Below are 6,423 nucleotides of genomic sequence, written 5' to 3' on the forward strand. Positions count from 1 at the left end.
ACAAAGAAAAGCACATAAATGTTTCAAAGACTGTTTAAAGCAGTCTGACTAGAATGAAGGGAGAAGAGACATTAAATTACGAATTTAGATTGGAACTAGATTATGACTGATTTTGAAAATTTGATTAAGAGAATCAATCTGATTAAGAGTTTTAGAGTAGAAAAATAACATGATTAATTAATAACAGGATTAATCTTTAGGTGATATATAAGGTTAACAAAATAAGGCATCATGGAAACAAAGGTCTTTGGGGGCAACTTGGCATCAACCCGTAAATAAGGGGCTGAAACCCCAAATTTCTTGTCAATTCTATTCACTTTTGTCACAAACTGACCTCAGGCAAAATGAATGTCAGAAACAATCAGATTTTTTTGGTATAAATTGGTAGCTGCTCAAAGAAGGTGTCCCCCTCATACCATTGTTACCAGATGGTGTATTACAATGAAAGCAGATCTTAGTCCAATGCCAAAAACACATCCATTATTAACAAGAAGGCACAAAAACAGTTTAAAAACTTTGTTGTTATAAAATGACCACATCTCTACTTTCTATCTTCAAACACTAACACACACACCTTGCAGGGAAGATTGACTCCAAGATGGAGACAAGAATATTTTCTGGTTAAGCTTTGTAACTGGTTCCTTTGGTGGGATGGCAGGAAGAGCAGTGGACCAAATGGAACTCTAGTCTTGGAGGGCGGTTCAGTGTTTGGCTTTTGGGGCTTGCTGGATTTTTATGATCTGTTCTAGCCTACCACATATCTTGAGCACGACTTATTTCATTACCACCACCACCACCGGGAAGTTATTTCTAATGTTTCTTATGCTAATAACCTCTGGAGCAGATTTCTACAATAATATCTAAAGTGTTACAACCCTTGCTACAGCTAGTAGGTTGCTTTAAATGCTAACTAACTGCCCCTATGGTATGGATTAAAGTTAATTTACATATATAAATAGTTGATATTGATATACCTTGAAGTAAATAACTTTATGCAGAAATTATAACCATTCCCATTGCTTTCCTTTCGATAGCTCTCAGGTTTTGTGTCACCAATGTTGTACTGGTAGACTACCTCAGAAGGGGAATAAGACAAAGCCTGATTTGTAGCCTTTGCCAGTTTCTATGGTGTAAATACTCCCACGTTAGTTGGTTTTAAGCTACAATGTTTTAACAACCAGCCCACAAAATTCCTGAATATTTAACAATCAAATCTAGCAAAGTTGGAATAGGCTCTAGCATATCAATGTCTCTAACCCAAGTTCTTTTGTGTATCAAACCTGAGTTTGCAAAAGCCTTTCAGATATCTCTCCAGTTTCATTCCCTGATATGTGTTCTCTGGAACACTTATCTCATTGGATTCCAGGCTCTACATTTTTCCATTTGGCAAGACAGAGAGCACATTAAAGCCTATGGTAAAGGAAATTATTTAATTGTGTTTATTCCAGAATTTCTAAGGACTGTCAGCACATTGTCAGCTAACCATGGCCTCTGCTGGCTGCATCCCTTACCCAGGTGACCCCAGTGAGTTTTCCCCAGTGGCTGTGTGCTAGAGGCCCAGTATTGGCTACAACTGGAATGGAGGAACCAGGCAAAGAAGGTTGACCTGGTCAATGGACATTTACCTATTTGGTCCTGGTAGTAAGGTATTAGGAACTCTTTGAAAGGTCAAGCCAAAAAGGACAGAGGCAGACGGGGGCTGTTAAGACAAGGCCCTAGGTCCTTAAAGCAGGAAGGTTGCTACATTCATTCTTTAAGCTGGTGCCCTACCTTCCTCAGGAGAAGAGAAACACTCTTGCCTTGGCTGAGACTTGAGGGCTTCTCCAACAGAAGTTGCTTGTAATATGTAATGAGTCATCATTCATTAGGTATGTGCTACGACAGGACAAAACTTATGAATGTAGCAATATTTACTGCCAACCACAGGGAATCCTGTAATTCTAGTTCAATTGCTCCTTTGTTTTTCTTTCCGAAAAATGAGGAATTCTTTAGGAAGAAGCTAGCTTCATCTGCATAATAAAGAAATGGGGAGCTGGAGAGAGCAGCTCCTGATCTTTTTACTGTGTCTATGATTTTGCATTTTCTAGAACCTCATATAATTGGAATCATGCAGTACGTAGCTTCTTCAGATTGACCTCTTTCACTTAATAATATCCATCTTGTTTTGTTTTGTTTGTGTGTGTGTGTGGCTTTTTTGTTTTTTTTGTTTTTTGTCTGCATTTATCCTGCTTGGTGTTTGAGTTTCCTGAATCTGTGGATTAGTGTCTGACATTAATTTAGGAAAATTTTCAGTCATAGTTGCTTCAAATATATCTTCTGTTTTTGTCTCCTTTTTTGGATTACCATTGTGCATATGTTATGCCTTCTGTAGTTGTCCCACAGTTCTTAGATATTCTGTTCCATTTTTTGGTCTTTTTTTCCTTTTTAGTTTTGGAGGTTTCCACTGATGTATCCTGAAGCTCAGAGATTTTTTTTCTCAGCCATGTCCAGTCTACTATTGAGCCCATTGAAGGCATTCTTCTTTTCTATTGCAGTGTTTTTCATCTCTAATGTTTACCTCTTATTCTTCCTTAGAATTTCCATCTCTCTGCTCACACTGCCCATCCATTCTTACATGCTGTCTGCTCTACCCATTAGAGCCCTTAGCATATTAATCATAGTTGCTTTAAATTCCCAGCCTAATAATTCCAGCATCCTCGCCATATCTGACTCTAGTTTTTAATGGTTACTCTGTCTCTATAAAGTGCATTTTTTTGGCTTATTAGTGTACCTTGTAATTTTTTATTTAAGGCTGGGCATGGCATGTTGGATAGAAGAACTAAACAGGCCTTTGGAGGTATGGAGGTGAGGCATGGAGGAGAGGAGGCCTTCGATAGTCCTATGATTAGGTCTCACAAGTGCTTTTCAGTCCCCAACCCCTAGAGTGAGACGGGATGGCTAAAGGGGGCTGGAGTTGGGCATTCCCTTCCCTCTGGTTGGTTAGGCTTTGATAAATTCTTGAGAGGTTAGCTTCTGGTAAAACAGTCTCTCTTGAGGACTGGACTTGAGGAGAGGGCTCGTAAGGGGGAACAGAGCAGATGTGGCGAAAAAGTCAGTGACGATAACAGTGGAGGCATCCACCACCTAGTGAGGCTAATATGATAAATCTTTCTTCACATTATTTCTGATCCTCACAACTACATGCAAAGTGGTGTTAATGTCCTTCATAGGTGAGGACAATGAGACTCACGAAGGTTAAGGGTTCACTGAAATTATCTGATTCTGGAGCCCAGGCTCTTTCCCATTATGTCTCTGAATCTGTGTGAGCCAGATCACTATGTTCCTCACACGACATCACCCTGGGAAGTTTCAGTGCTATGTCCAGTATTTCCTAAAGCGCATCCTGTGGAATGGTAATTCTCCAGGATGTGAAAAGTAAGTCATTCTAAATTAAGGGCCGAGGTGCCAGGCAAGTTTATGAAATGCTGGGTGCCCCCAGCCGCGCACACTCTCAGGATGCCCGTCTCCTGAGCACGGTGCGTACGTATGAAGCCACTGGTCACAGTTGTGGGATATTCTGGAGCCATGGAGTAGGGCTTCTGTAAGTGTGCCCCTAACCCCATCTGTTCAGAGATTCAAGTCATGGCCTTAATCTCGTTAGTGACACCAGTCTAGGTGGATGCTCTACCTTCCCAACCAATCGCAGTGATACGTCTTTACTTTGAGGGTGTGCAGCAAATTCCCTCGGGAAGTGTGCTTTATTTTGGTTTTCTTTTTAAAAAATCTCATTTGTTAAGCCAAATTATTCTAGAATGTTTAAAAATTGCTGTCTATAGAATTTTGACTAAATACTTAAATATATAATTAAATATATGTGTATGTATGAATATATATACACACACACATAGTAAACTTCCAATTTTGTTATTTTTAATGTGTTTATACATGTATATGAAGAAATGAGAAAAAGGTTGGAAGGAACTATAACAAAGGGTGAACATTGATTATAGCTCTTGTGATAAGATTACAGGTGAATTAAATTTGATTATACTTCTCTATATTTTCTAAATTTTCAACAAGAATATAATTTTTATAAGGAGAAAAATATGTCTCCTATATGTATCTTCATTACCTATTTTGAAAATGTGCTGTCTTTTTGTGTGTTTGTTTTCCTGTCTATCTGGGCATGTGTCCCTTTTGCATATTTTATTCATGGACTAAAATCCTTGCCTGACTTTCACAAGGAAATCAGCTTCCTCACGCTGCAAAGAAACACTAAAATCTGCACTGAGACTGAATGAGTGATCTCGAGCCGGGTAGGAACACTTTGGAATGCTTGTGTGTCTTGTGTGTGTGTGTGTGTGTGTGTGTGTGTGTGTGTGTGTGTGTGTGCGTGTGTGTGTGTGTGTGTGTGTGTGTTGACTACAGGATGGAATTTGAATGAGCAGAAATACAAAACAGGTTAGTTCAAGAAAGAGATGGAAGGAAACTATATAAAGGGGAGAGTGGAGAAAGAAGCTGGGAATGAGTGAAACGCAGACAAAGGCTAGGAAAGCAGCGTGGAGCAACAGCCCAGAGGAGTGGAGGGTTACCCGTTCCCGAGCCTGCTACAGAAATCCCAAGTTACAGGAGGCCAGCTGCACTGTATTTCTAATAGAAAATAGGACTATCCTTTCTCTTCTGTATTACTTATTTTTTTTTTGTTGCTAGTCTCCGTGATCCTTTTTACATAATGTTTTCGTCTCTGTTGCTGTTAATATAAACTTCAGGTTACTGTTTTAGACAATTATGGTCGTATAACATAAGTCAATAATAAGTTCTAATTAACATTATTTTCAAAGAAATACATTTTCGGGATACTTTGACTTCAGCCTTGGATTCTCACAAACATTAAAAGGAAAGGAAGTAGTCATATTTCTAGAACTGTGGGAAACTCATTCGTTTTGGTTTGTATAGACTTGTACCACCTATTTTTTATTTTGTTGGCAGTGGTCCTTTTCTCCTTTTGCGGAGCCTTGTGCATCAGGGTCTTGAGCCCACATGAATCTGAAACTTGACCTGTAATTCCCTGAAATCACCTAGGCCTGTGCGGATTTCACTTAAAATTTTGAAGTTGCTTTGCTTCCCATTAACCTGCCTGAGATGTCCAGAATATTGCCCATTACTTGGGGTTTGCATGCATAATTCTATGCAAATTTGTATGTATGAAGTAGGTATGCTGTTCATATTGAGGAATGGTGGTTTCTGGTTTTGTTAGTTATTAAATCCAGGGAAAGCGAAATTGTTATGTTTGTAGTGTAGTACTGAGAATTTGAGGGGGGAGGGAGTATATCTTTCTAGAAACAAATTATATTTGGTCCTGGCCAATAAATAAGTCTTTCAAACAGAGGAGGAAATAGCTATATCGTTTAATGCTGTTTGGATTATATGTGTAGGCAGAAGTATGGCCTTACAGAATTATTTTATGTCATTCAACAATTTAGTTCAGCAAACATACTCTGAAGACTTGGCAATATATCTGTTGCTGTGCTCGTGCTAGAAATCCAGAAACAACCCTATATGATGGGGTCCTTCAGGAGCCAAGTCTTGGACAGACAGATACATAGACACATAACTGAGCTCATTTGGAATATGACACAGATAAGGGAGCAGCTGAGTCTTTTGTTAGGGGCTTTTCCAGTTATTATCAACCAGCCAGACATGCAAAACTGTGCTGCTTAGTTGCCTTCCATCGGACTGAAGTTCACACCATGTTTATTCTAAATATTCAAGTGAATAAATAAATATTTTACAAATTCTTTTAAACATCGCTTGCACTGGAAACACCCTAGAACGGTGATTCTCACACCTTTTTTTCTATTGAATTCCCTTTTCAAAAGAACTTCTATGTGTAAAGTCAACATCCAGAACCCTAAAGGCAGAGCCACTCCAGCTTCCATCTCCCTCCTCTGCCCCAGGGCTCAGCAGGAGGCATGCTGAAACCCTCTGTCCCTGAGATCACAAAATACTTGATGTATGTGTCGTTCCCTTTTCTGTTATGTACCAATGTTATGTTGATTCTAATTTTAATGCTTTATATATTTTGTATATGTGTTTATGTAGTTATATATGTGCATATTTATCCCTTGTTATTTATTTTATATTACAGAGTGACATCCTGAGGCATAAGAGCCCAAGGATTCGGTGTAACTTGCTTTGAACAGTAGTCCACTTGATAGAGCTAAAGGAGCCAATCAGTGTTTTAATTTTGATAGAAATCTTGAAAATAAATAGTATTCCATAATTATTTTTTTTAAAGTCATTTACAAGACGTAGTTACTCTTTTCATCAGAATGGTGATGTTACTGTTATTTAGAAGTCAGTTACTCCAAGACTGTTTATAATCTGTGAATGACTGTGGTCCCTTGATATGTACCCCTTCTATTGGTTACCACTTGGTGATGC

Source organism: Miniopterus natalensis, chromosome 10, assembly GCF_054644295.1.
Source record: "Miniopterus natalensis isolate mMinNat1 chromosome 10, mMinNat1.hap1, whole genome shotgun sequence".
Lineage (NCBI taxonomy): Eukaryota > Metazoa > Chordata > Mammalia > Chiroptera > Miniopteridae > Miniopterus > Miniopterus natalensis.